We start from the raw sequence: 13,076 nt of genomic DNA, 5'->3' as shown, positions 1-13,076 counted from the left end.
TGACCTCCTGCCTCCCCACCATCTCCCCTCCACAGCAGGGTCGCACTTTAACATGGATCTGTTCGCGATGAGTGTTTTGGAGAGCCTCCCACCGCAACCCTCTTTCAACCCCCCAATTAACGGAGTCTGCCCCGAGGCGTACTGCAGCTCCACTCAGGGCGCAGACAACACGCTCAGAGGTGGAGTTAAAATCCCCTTGAAGACAGACCTGCCTCTGAGACAAGATTGATTTATCAGAAAGAAACATGAGAGCTGTATTCCGCAGTTGTGTTTCACTTGTGTAGACCTGTGCATCCGGACAGTTTCTGGTGTATTTCTGTGGTGTTTTTTTTTGTTTGTTTGAGGGTGTGTTTGATCAGGATGGTTAGTTATACAACCACTCAGAGGTTTCATGTGTTTTCTTATACATATTTTAATGCCACGCAGCTCTTGTGCTGATAGACCGCAGAGCTCAGATTTATATATGCTGTTTTGTTTTCCATGGGATTCGGCAGTGGAGCCGGTGCAAACAAACAGGTCTTGAGTTTATACACATTTTCTATATTTTGAACTGTGTTAATAATCTTAACTTCAATGTCGGTTGTATTTGCTGTGTCTAATAGTAATGCAAAGGTTCCCTTAAATTTTTTCCAATTAAAGACCAGAGGAGCTTTTCCAGATCAGCAGGGACACACGCACCCGGGGACACAAATGGAAATTGGGCTTCAAGGCATTCAAGACAGAAAACAGGAGACACTTCTTCACACAGAGAGGCGTCACAATCTGAACAAACTCCCCAGCGATGTGGCTGAAGAGACAATTTGGGAACATTCAAAAACAGACTGGATAGGATCCTTGGATCACTTAGATATTAACGGACACCAAACGAGCACGATGGGGTGAATGGGCTCCTCTTGACTGGACACTTTCTTATATTTCTAAAGTGTGGTTTTATGAATCTTTATGTGTTGCTTTAGTGTATAAGCAAGATGTATAACACTCTTCAAGAAAACGTTCAAATGTAAAACTTATCCATCGATTATGGTGGATGTCAAAAGTGTGCTCCTTCAGGGATTCAGGATGTGTTTTGTCATAACTTCCCGGATAGTGGAAACATTACAGCATCACTGGATTTCTTTTCCCCGCAGCAGCTCGACTCATTATTATCAAGTCAACAGAGTGTTACCATTTCTAACTCCTAGATAGAAAGTATAGTTTCCATAGACAGCATGGAGGGCTGCTGTGTCCACGGCCACAGGGACAGTAAACAGAGAACACAGCATTGTTTATCTCCTTTTCAACAGCAGGAGATGAATGTGCAGTGAAGGTGGATTGTGCTAGTAAAGAAATACACATTCAAAAAACGGAAGTAATCATCAAAAAGAACTGGAAATCCTCACTGTGAGAAATATAAAAACATCCCTAATCGGTCTCCAGACTGCAGCTTCCAAGTGACCCGTATACAGCCAAGGTGCTTCATATAAATGAGTGGAGAAATCAATAAATCCAGCCTTTTGATACATGCTGTATGCAGGACTGTAGTTTTGAAAATTACATCGTAGGTGAGAGGAAAGCCAAACAATTTGTACATCCAGATACGCCGATTAAACTGTTCCCTGCAAAATATCTACAAAAGTGTATGTAGAGGCTCTGCCCTTTAGGACAGAACTGTTTGACACCAATGATCCTTTAATATTGTCAGCATTGACCTGCATGCCATGTTTGAAGATTGTGTTTGTTACAAAACACAATGGCGTAAAGGTCCTTTCACACTAGACATGTCAGGTCAAGGCGTGGTTTCATTTCTTCTTGTAAAATCAGGTATCGAAAATGTCCTATTGGATGTCTGCTTTGGGTGTCATTTTTTTATCAGACCAATCACATTCCATCTGAGAGCCACATCGCCTCGACCCTAGCTGCTGGGTCAAAACTAATCATTACTTACCATTATGACAAAGCTAATAAAAACAGCGAGGGCACATTAAAACAAGAAAATATATTTTATTTACAGGCTATTTGGAATAACACTGCTTTTCCTCATGTTTGTAATCAACACCATATTCTAGTCTCTGACACTTCCTTGACAACATTACTTATTCATTGACTTATGTATTGTGCAAATACTCTGTGTTTGGATTTTATTTGTAAAAACAGTGAGGTGTCAATCAACAGCAGAGTTCATATTACTGGGAGGAAACCAAGCCTGACCTCATTTATTTTTGTAACATGCAAAACTGCTTTGGAAATATAATACTTTAATACTTAATACTTTAATTGACAATGTCTGCCAACTCCTGGGAGTTCAGCCCATGTTCTTGAGATTCTGCTCTCAGAATCAAAGACTTTGCTGAACCTTTAATTAATTATTTGGGTACAATTCCCAGGGTGCAGCAGTAACAGCTACAAGTATCTTGTGCTCCCTGAGTCTCTGATTTCCTTGTTTAACATTGGATGTTTATTTTCTGTTTGCTTGTTTTTGCTTGCTTTTGTTTTTCATGAAGTGTGTTGTATTTTTAATCTCCAGATGTACCAGTTTGTGCCATGTTTTAAATTCTGTTCCTTTGGGCATAAGACAAGCTCTGAAGGCTGTTCTCTGATAGCTCAGCCCCACATGTGTCACATGACATCTGCTAAACATACCTGTTAAAATGTTGCATTACATGATCAACATTTTCTGCAGTGAAGTGCTTCTGTAAGTGTTTGCCTTGACATATATATACAGTGAGGGAAAAAAGTATTTGATCCCCTGCTGATTTAGTACGTTTGCCCTCTGACAAAGAAATGATCAGTCTATAATTTTAATGGTAGGTGTATTTTAACAGTGAGACACAGAATAACAACAAAAAAATAAAAAAAACGCATTTCAAAAAAGTTATACATTGATTTGCATGTTAATGCAAATATATATTTGAGACCAGTCAGAGTTTATTGCCTTTAGAAAATCATATATTTTGTCAGACCTTTTTCTCCTGTTTTATCTCGTGGCATTTTATTGGCTTACATAAAAATCCCATCCCTAAGAGATTAAGGAAAGAAATCACAACCTGGCACAAAATGAAAATACAGAACAGCCAATCTGAACAACTGGTTGAACGTTTTATATTAGAAATAGATGTAAATAATTGTGAGTATTTTTTTTTTGTAATTGTCTAAGGTCATTGTGATGTGGTAATCCCTGCCTCAGATGTTGATGTGATTTAATTATGCAGATCAAAGTCACTTTATTCAACTACAGGCCAACAGCTTGAATGGAAGTCAACTCTGCGGTAGACACATTGTTCTTATTTACATTCATATGCACCACATGACTGGAAACAGAAGTACTTGCAGTCCTTTTTGTTTTAAGTGCAAATTAATTGGCTTCTGTTTTTTGGTGCTTCCACTGTTATTACACTCCAAGCTTGTGAGTATTTATATCATGAGGACATGGCTGTATTCAGCAGGAACTGTATTCGCTATTCCACGTTTGTGTTTCTGTGTTTGTACGTTTGAGGCAGCTGGACCTCATCTCTTCCGCTCCCTGTCTTCATCTCTGTTTCTCAGTCAGTCTCCCACATTTAAATGTGCACTTTTCTAATGCAATAATGTTATTGAATCCCATGTAATATCCTATAGTGAGTCACATCGGCAACTTTAATGCACGGACCGAGATGAACTCGTTGCTTTTGAACTTCCAGCTCTGAACTCGGGCATCGGGCAATGCTAACACACCGTCACGCTGCTACCTCTGAAGCCAATTACCGAACAAGATTTTATGCATGGACAACTGTGATCTGCTCTTATTTCTTTTTTAGACCCACATCTATCAAAAGCTGCAGCACTCGGGGAAGAGAGAGACGAAGAGGCTGCAGCAATTTTGTCCGGGACAAGCAAAGGTGTACTAGTGCTTTGTATATCAGGGCACATATATTAGCACTGAAGTTTCACTCCAGAAGGTTTTAATAAAGCAGAGAGTGGGTGTACCTATAAAACATGTTTTCTCTTTTATCCTCTAGGTAAGACGGGATTCCTGGTGTCCCACTGGAAGCCATTAGGCATTTTGTTTTTAGGGCACTGATACAGTTCACACGTTGAATTTGTCGAGCCGACAGAATGTGACTCACATACAGTAACTAGGATTCTCATGCTGACAGCAGTAGTAGGATTTTTGCCTTGGACCACAACTAAGAGACTTCAGGGAGGAATAAAAAAAATGTTTAGAGATGCCAACATTATACGCCTACGGCGAAGAGAGTTTTAATAAGCTAAATGGTTCAGTGAAAGAAAATAAAAAAAACATTCAATGTGAGCCAGACAGAATCATCTCATTGTTGTTTTTGACCCATTCATGCACTGAGAGGTGGTTTTGATATTTCATTAAGCTTTACATTGTTTCTTGTTGTTGTATTTTCAACACAATTGTTTAATCTAATAAGATGCTCGTCGATCATAATATTATAGGTGTCGTGAGCCATCCCGGTGTGTGAAACAATAATGTCATCAGTGGAAAGATCGGGACCCCCTCCTTAGTTCACTACATTTGGTTTGTTCCGTATCTCAAAGGGGTCCAATCTACTGACAAGTTTGATTGTCTGCCTCTCTTATTATCATCGAGTTTCACCTCTTCTTCCAAGCAGAAACCATTCTTAGCACACCTCCTCAGACACAGACTGATACCTCACCTCCTCCACACACACACAAACACATCCACTAAACCTTACTCTACACTGGCCTCCTCCCCGTGTGATGGCGCGTCCCCATGCTGTGTTATGGCCAAACAGAGGTCTTGGATACACTGGCATCTCTCACGAGCTAGTTTACCCGAGCCTACGTGTCCGCCTGGGGGTGTTTTTCTGTATGTTTACTCAAACACAAGGAGCGACAGTCACTGTGTGAGAGCATGGGTCGCCAGCAAAGCAACGTAGCGTATCACAGCATCTCTGGAGGTTAGTATTTTTTTTTCCCATTGCACGATCTGTGTGCTCCATTGGAGGCCACCCTCACCCCGTTTCATCCCTGGCAGACTCATCTCGGCATGGAGACGTCCATTAACCTTTATCCATTTCACCGTGGAGCCCAGATTCCAAGAAACAAGAGTAATTTACCTGGAAATGCCAAACACCTGCTCTTTTTCCATGTTCCTCATCTGGACCTCATGAATGGCAAACAAAACCTAGAGAAGACGTGGATTGGCCATGACAGGACACAAGTAAATAATTAATAACATTAAAGCTTCAGACCGCAAAGGCAAGATGCGATCCCGAGGAAGTCATGAACACAGGCGAAGAGCGAGGCAGTTCTCAATGTCTGCCATGGAAAATGAACGTCGACAGTTTGTTTATATATAAACTTTTTGGTTCTTTGTTTAAATTTGATGTACGATGCAGGCACTTACTGACTGACTGATGTGCACGGTGTTACTCCGTTCAGAGTGCGCACTTATGATTTTTGCATTGCTAATTCACTCATCCAGAGGAGATTACATCAACATGTGTTACAGGATGCACAATCAAAATGCCAAGTATATTTAAAAATAGTGCGATCCCTTGATTTCCTTATCATACATATGTAAATGGTATCTTTGACAATCTATTGAACTACATTGCGTCTTGATTCTGATAGCATGCATATGCAACAGATACCCTTGACAATGTGCCGCGCAATCTCTGTATTTCTGGGTGACATTTATGCTAATGGCAGAGGTGCACTGTTGGAGGAACTGCCACAAATGTCATAATCTGGGAGTGGAACAATATAACGTGCACTGATCTGGTGGCATATCTAAAATGTACAACAACATTACAGAGTTTTGCTATGGAAGAGACACATTCCAGTCCTGTTGTTGTTGTTGTTGTTCTTCTTCTTCTTCTTCTTCTTCTTCTTCTTCTTCTTCTTCTTCTTCTTCTTCTTCTTCTTCTTCTTCTTCTTCTTCTTCTTCTTATTATTATTATTATTATTATTAAAAGGTTTAAATAAAAACCATGCATACATGTAGTTATAAATAATGTAGCATTTGAAAAACACTTATAATTCAAGTGTACATGTGTGGAAATGGGCCAGCATCCTTGATCTGTTCCACACTGGCTAATTCAAGAATCAATGCAGTTTTGCACATCCAGGCTAGCCTGCTTAGTTCAGATCTATTGCTTATGGTATAGATCTCCAATGGGCATGAGGCCTCCTTGTAATGACTTGCTCTAGCGAATTTACCCCGGTACAAATGAAGCTGAGCACTATTCCCCACGTGTCATTCCTCAACGGGCTTCGGCAGAGATCGACGGTGAACTTTTTTACTTCAGGCAGTGTGGTCGATCAGCAATGGACTACACTATGTATTTCATTAATTAGACAATGTCTACGGGATGGACTTAAAAACTTGGCAAATTGAAGCTTATCATAATTAAAGGCCCTGTAAAGAGTTCGAAACCAATGAAAGCAGGCTTTATATATATCATAATTATTCATATTATCTATCACCATCCTCGGATTAACAAGACTAAAATGAAAATGTATTGATGTTAATTATGAAATGCAAATTCACTTAATTGGAAATAATCAAGCTTTCCCTGGAAGGAAACTAAAAGCCAGACCAACCCACCAATCAGAGTCAATCAAAGACTATTTACATTACATTTACTCTCTTTTATTATTATTATTATTATTATTATTATTATTATTATTTATTTCTTAGCCAACACCCTTGTCCAGGGCGACTTACAAAATATAAGTGCGATACAAAGTGCATTAAGGTCTTACATCGTAGAATGAAAAAGCTGATAAGTGCAGACAAGATGTTAAGAGCTAAGGGAGAGGGAGCATGGGGGAAATCAAAATAAACAATACAAGTGCTAGTAATGCAAAGGCAAGAGTATGACAAAACGCTGTAGAAGTGCAATCTTACAGGAGAATAAATTACAAAATTACAAGTAGAGTTTGAAAAGATGCATCTTGAGTAAGCGCCGGAAGGAGGTCAGAGACTCTGCTTTTTTGACTTCGGTGGGCAGGTCGTTCCACCACTTAGGGGCCAGGGATGAGAAGGAGCGGCTCTGGAGGAAGGAGAGTGGAGAGGAGGCAGAGTTAGTCTTCTGGCACTGGAGGAGTGCAGTGGTCTGGAGGGGATGTATGGAGAGATGAGTGTCTGAAGGTAGCTCGGTGCAGTTTGGTCGAGACAGCAGTAGGTGAGGGTCAAAGTCTTGAACTGAATGCGTGCCGCTATTGGGAGCCAGTGGAGGGAGCAGAGCAGTGGAGTAGCGTGTGCGAATCGGGGCAGAGAGACACCAGACGAGCCGCAGAGTTCTGGATGAGCTGGAGCGGGCAGGAAGGAGTTGCAGTAGTCCAGGCGGGAGAGGACCAGTGACTTGACGAGCAGCTGAGTCGAGTAATCGGTGAGGAAGGGACGGATTCAGCATATGTTGTGCAGGAAGAATCTGCAGGTGCGTGTCAGCATGGTGATGTGCTGGGTGTAAGATCCCCAGAACATTGACCTCTTCCCTGTAGCCATCCCACTTTTTTCCCACCATCTCCCTCGTCTCCCCCTCACAGCTGCTGTGTGTCTCTGGGGGCAGCTCCTGGCACCCTGCCTGCCTCTTCTGTAGGCGTTTGATGCTTCATGAGACGGGACCATCGGGCCACAGCGAGGACTGTTCACACATAAATGCATCGCACCCGTTTGCTTCTACACTTCTTCGACTACTTTTTATTTGTGTAATATATGTTCATGCTATATATGTTCTGCATGATAGAATCAGCTTCATTAAGAGTTGCCTTCTAAACATTTCTATCTGCATACAAGGATGTGTTGGAACAGCAGTACAACCCCTAGAACTACTGTTGTATTTTATTTTACTATGGCAATGTGTTTTTAGGGAGTCGTTCTTAAAATGTAGTGTGAGCAAGATATTTCCAAAATGCACTCCATATTGTATGCATTCTCCTAAACAATATCATGTTTGCATAATGCAATATAAGTTTTGCTGAATATCAGTATTCCTTGTGTGTATATTTAAAATATGAAAAGCTGATATTTTGCAGTAATAGTACCATATAATTCAATAATATATATATATATATATATATATATATACACATTTCTTCTATTGATCACTGTCAAGTGATGTGAACAAATAATCCGTCATCCGTCTGCCAAATGAGTAAATAATAAATAATCATCATTATAATTATCATACATGAGAAAAATGTTATAGATATGAAAACCATAAATAACAAGTATAAACCCTCCGATGATGAATAGCCCCAGGCCAGTAATATATCCTTAAGTAGTTTGAGAGTGTGATGCCGGTGCCTCATGTTGCTTTACCTCCTGACCCCCGTCTCTGACTCGGGCAGCGTTAATCTGCTCGGAGAGGGGTGTGTCTCTCTCGCCAAAGATGTTTGTTAGGGCTGACAAAAATTCACAGGGCTGTGTGGTAAACACAATAGCAGCAATAAATCAAACAAGGTTAAGCCAAAGATAAGAAGAGAGGGATACTTTCAACAAGCACACGTTTAACTCCTTCAAACACAGGAGCAGATGCATGAGCAGATGTAATTCCTGTTCCTGATGGCACAGATTCGCATGCGTTTTTCAGCCTCTGTTTTTGTTTTCGTTTTGTTGATTTGGTTTTAAAATTAAACAGTTGCGGAGACCCCAAACTGGTGTCCAACTTTGTGTACGTATGTGGATGTCTGAATCTCCATTCACACAGACATTGTGGAGGGAGGTAGCAGGTATTTAGCATGCTGTGAGCCGAGCAGTGTCGTCTGTCAGCTTTGTGTATTGCACTGCCTCTGAAAACGTCCAGCCTCTTTGTAAGTGCAGTGTGTGCTAAATCTGTCAGACTGCTGTATGACCGGTTATTTCTTTGGTAACTTGAATATTTAAAACTGTTGGATTGATGAAAGTGATATCCGTATCCTTGTTAATGCATGTCCATATTGTGTGACCAATTGAAGGACCACAAGTATTTATATGACCAAACCAAAAATATTTTGAGCATCTCCTGCACGGAAAGATGACCTAAAGATGCCATATTATGTGCTCTGCTTGTATTAAAGGGATAGTTGCCATGGTGATACTCATGTCACTCTGGTGGTGCTGATGTTGTAATGGCAGGTGAGAGGTTATATTTATCCAGGGGCTTCACAGCGAATTCAATGCACATAATAGAGTCAATATTCTATAAACTCCGAAAATAGACACAAAAGAAGAGACCTACGCCATAGCGCTGTAAATGAGTGTGCATTCCCCCAAACAAAGCCCGTTCTCCACAGCTGGTTGTTTAACTCCATCAACAGAACTAACCTGATGGGGAAGAGACAGGAGTGGATGAATCCTCGCAGACGAACGTGAGACGCTACACTTTCCGCTGTCATGTACAGTTACAGTCAAAGTGAATGTATTACGCGTTCTGCAGCAGAGAAGGTATGAACCGAGATCAAATCAAATTGTTGATTGACCTGCAAATTGTAGATTACAGACTCAGAGCTCGACAACGTCCATTAAAGAGGAACAAGAAGCCTCTGGCAAATGCAAAGCTGCTATGAAATATAGTCTTTACAGTTGTCGCTGGCAGACGGGTCAAAATTATGATTTAATCTGGGCCATAATAATGGGTATAATAAAAGGTCAAAAACACATTATTTAATTTAATTCAAAGAACATATCAACAAATCAGTGCAATTAGTGTAGCATACATCCTTTTTAACAAAACTGCCGTGCACACAAACTTGGTACCGACCACAGCTGTCTATACACCAGTTGTTCTGTCATACCAGTTTTGAAATATATTCCCTTTACTTTCTCATTCCAGAACTGAATTGATTTGTGTATGTTTGTATTTTATTCTCCACTCGTTATTTCCCTTTTTATAGCACCAAATTTCGAGTCAGTGTTTCGTTTTCCTCACTTTGGCTCATTGTCCCAGTACATGACACTTACCAGCACTAAAGAGATGAGGACATCATACAAGTTTCTTCTGCAAAGTGCATTTATTAGCCATCTGCGTCTTTCCCCATGGTGAACCCACTTTGCACATGCAATCTTTGCATTTCCATTGTTCGGCTTATCTTGTTGAGCCACTCCTCAACCACTCTTAGATGAAATGTGAAAGTTGCTCTTTTTGCTGCCCCCAGGGCCCATCTCCACATTATGGGCCTCCCACTTACAGCACGTTTTTTTTTTTCTAGATCATTGTTTTGCCATTTTCTGTTCTGGGCTGGTTTATATATACAGTATACACTCACCTAAAGGATTATTAGGAACACCATACTAATACTGTGTTTGACCCCCTTTCGCCTTCAGAACTGCCTTAATTCTACGTGGCATTGATTCAACAAGGTGCTGAAAACATTCTTTAGAAATGTTGGCCCATATTGATAGGATAGCATCTTGTAGTTGATGGAGATTTGTGGGATGCACATCCAGGGCACAAAGCTCCCGTTCCACCACATCCCAAAGATGCTCTATTGGGTTGAGATCTGGTGACTGTGGGGGCCAGTTTAGTACAGTGAACTCATTGTCATGTTCAAGAAACCAATTTGAAATGATTCGACCTTTGTGACATGGTGCATTATCCTGCTGGAAGTAGCCATCAGAGGATGGGTACATGGTGGTCATAAAGGGATGGACATGGTCAGAAACAATGCTCAGGTAGGCCGTGGCATTTAAACGATGCCCAATTGGCACTAAGGGGCCTAAAGCGTGCCAAGAAAACATCCCCCACACCATTACACCACCACCACCAGCCTGCACAGTGGTAACAAGGCATGATGGATCCATGTTCTCATTCTGTTTACGCCAAATTCTGACTCTACCATCTGAATGTCTCAACAGAAATCGAGACTCATCAGACCAGGCAACATTTTTCCAGTCTTCAACTGTCCAATTTTGGTGAGCTTGTGCAAATTGTAGCCTCTTTTTCCTATTTGTAGTGGAGATGAGTGGTACCCGGTGGGGTCTTCTGCTGTTGTAGCCCATCCGCCTCAAGGTTGTACGTGTTGTGGCTTCACAAATGCTTTGCTGCATACCTCGGTTGTAACGAGTGGTTATTTCAGTCAAAGTTGCTCTTCTATCAGCTTGAATCAGTCGGCCCATTCTCCTCTGACCTCTAGCATCAACAAGGCATTTTCGCCCACAGGACTGCCGCATACTGGATGTTTTTCCCTTTTCACACCATTCTTTGTAAACCCTAGAAATGGTTGTGCGTGAAAATCCCAGTAACTGAGCAGATTGTGAAATACTCAGACCGGCCCGTCTGGCACCAACAACCATGCCACGCTCAAAATTGCTTAAATCACCTTTCTTTCCCATTCAGACATTCAGTTTGGAGTTCAGGAGATTGTCTTGACCAGGACCACACCCCTAAATGCATTGAAGCAACTGCCATGTGATTGGTTGGTTAGATAATTGCATTAATGAGAAATTGAACAGGTGTTCCTAATAATCCTTTAGGTGAGTGTATGTATAGATTGTAACAGTTTCAGGGGTTTTGTTGTGGATGGACATGATGTGCTGCCAAATATGTGTTGTTTCTGACAGTCAGGAGCACGGACAGCACCAGGACACATTCCACAGAGAGTCAGGACCACGGACAGCTTAGGGGACAATTCCACAGAGACAGGACTATGGACAGCTCAAACTAATCCTGCAGACTGGTGCCCTAATCGGCCTCTATTTAACTGCACTCTGGGCTGCCTTTGATTGTCTTGGATCGAGGCAGAGGAAGAGACTGGAGAGTGGTGATGGAGGTCTGCAAGGGCAAGGGCAAAGGCAACGGCAACCAGAGGAACCCGAACGGCAACTGGACTACCCTTCTGGATGAGAACCCAACCTGGACCGAACCCCTGCCTGAATTGACTACGAGACTGAAAGATTATGGCAAGCCAAATTATAATTTAGAGATATCTGCAAACTATTTAGAGATATCTGCAAACCATTTAGAGATATCTAAATAAGGTGCTTTTTAAAGATATCTCTAAATGAATTGCAGATATCTCTAAATTCCTCTGGTTGCCGTTGCCTTTGCCCTTGCCCTTGCACACCTCCACCACCACTCTCCAGTCTCATTCCTCTTTAAATGATTTGCAGCTATTTCTAATTGATTTGCAGATATCTTTTAATAATTTAGAGATATCTTGAAATATTTGAAGATATCTTGAAATTAATGAACAATATCTCTAAATGATCATTTGGCTTGCCATAAAAGAATCCCTTGGGTTGTACTGACTTTTGAACCAATAAAGACACAAACTCAGGACTGTTTGAACATTATTCCTTTTGTGGTGTTGTCTTGTGTACAATTCCCACCTTTTCTCAGAAGCTCATCCTAAAAGTGTTACAGTATGTATGTATATAAGCCATTTTCTTTCTGATGAAAGGTGATTTCGAAGTTATCAAGGCGTGTGTTTGGGGTCTTTGTTGAAAAGGACACCTTTCAACACCCATTTTGCATTCCAAAGCGGAGGTAGTTTCAAGAGTGCCATTTTAATTCAGAGCAGTAAGACATAAATGTGTGATTTGTCATCAGATCTCTGTGAGAAGTGAGATACAGACATTGATTAACTGAGCTAATTACAGCCTTAAGGGCAGGCAGAGCAGGGTATACATACTGATATACATACATACATCCATAATTCAATTAAAATGTGAGAAAAAGCACTGTTTCCTAAAATGCCAGTAAAAGTTGATGATGTCACTGATTGTCTTTAGAAAGCCTGCAATACTTTAGTGAAATGAAGGCTTAAAAGGTGCCGACTGCAGAAAACACACAGGGAAGCCATTCTGGGGGGAAAAAATAGAAAACTCTCCTGAGGCAGAAAGCTGTAGAAGCTGGAGGCAAGCTGATTTAATCGTGCATTTGAATGGGAAGAAAATGTTGTTGTTTGTTTGTTTTATTTATTTTTTTATGCTTCCCTTTATTCTTTCTTGTACTGCAAGTGGATCATGTTTAAAGAATAGATTGTAACTAAGATATGTCTCTCTTTCCCAGACTCTTAGGAGAAATAATCGATACACACTGAAGCTCAGATGAAGGATGTGTGGAATTGGCATCAGTACAGTGGCTCTATATTTCACCCCAGTTTACTCTGTGTAAATGCATATGAGGTTCAAGCACAGAGTA

This window comes from Amia ocellicauda, chromosome 13, assembly GCF_036373705.1.
Source record: "Amia ocellicauda isolate fAmiCal2 chromosome 13, fAmiCal2.hap1, whole genome shotgun sequence".
In the NCBI taxonomy this organism is placed as follows: Eukaryota; Metazoa; Chordata; class Actinopteri; order Amiiformes; family Amiidae; genus Amia; species Amia ocellicauda.
This window is presented reverse-complemented; position numbering follows the sequence as displayed.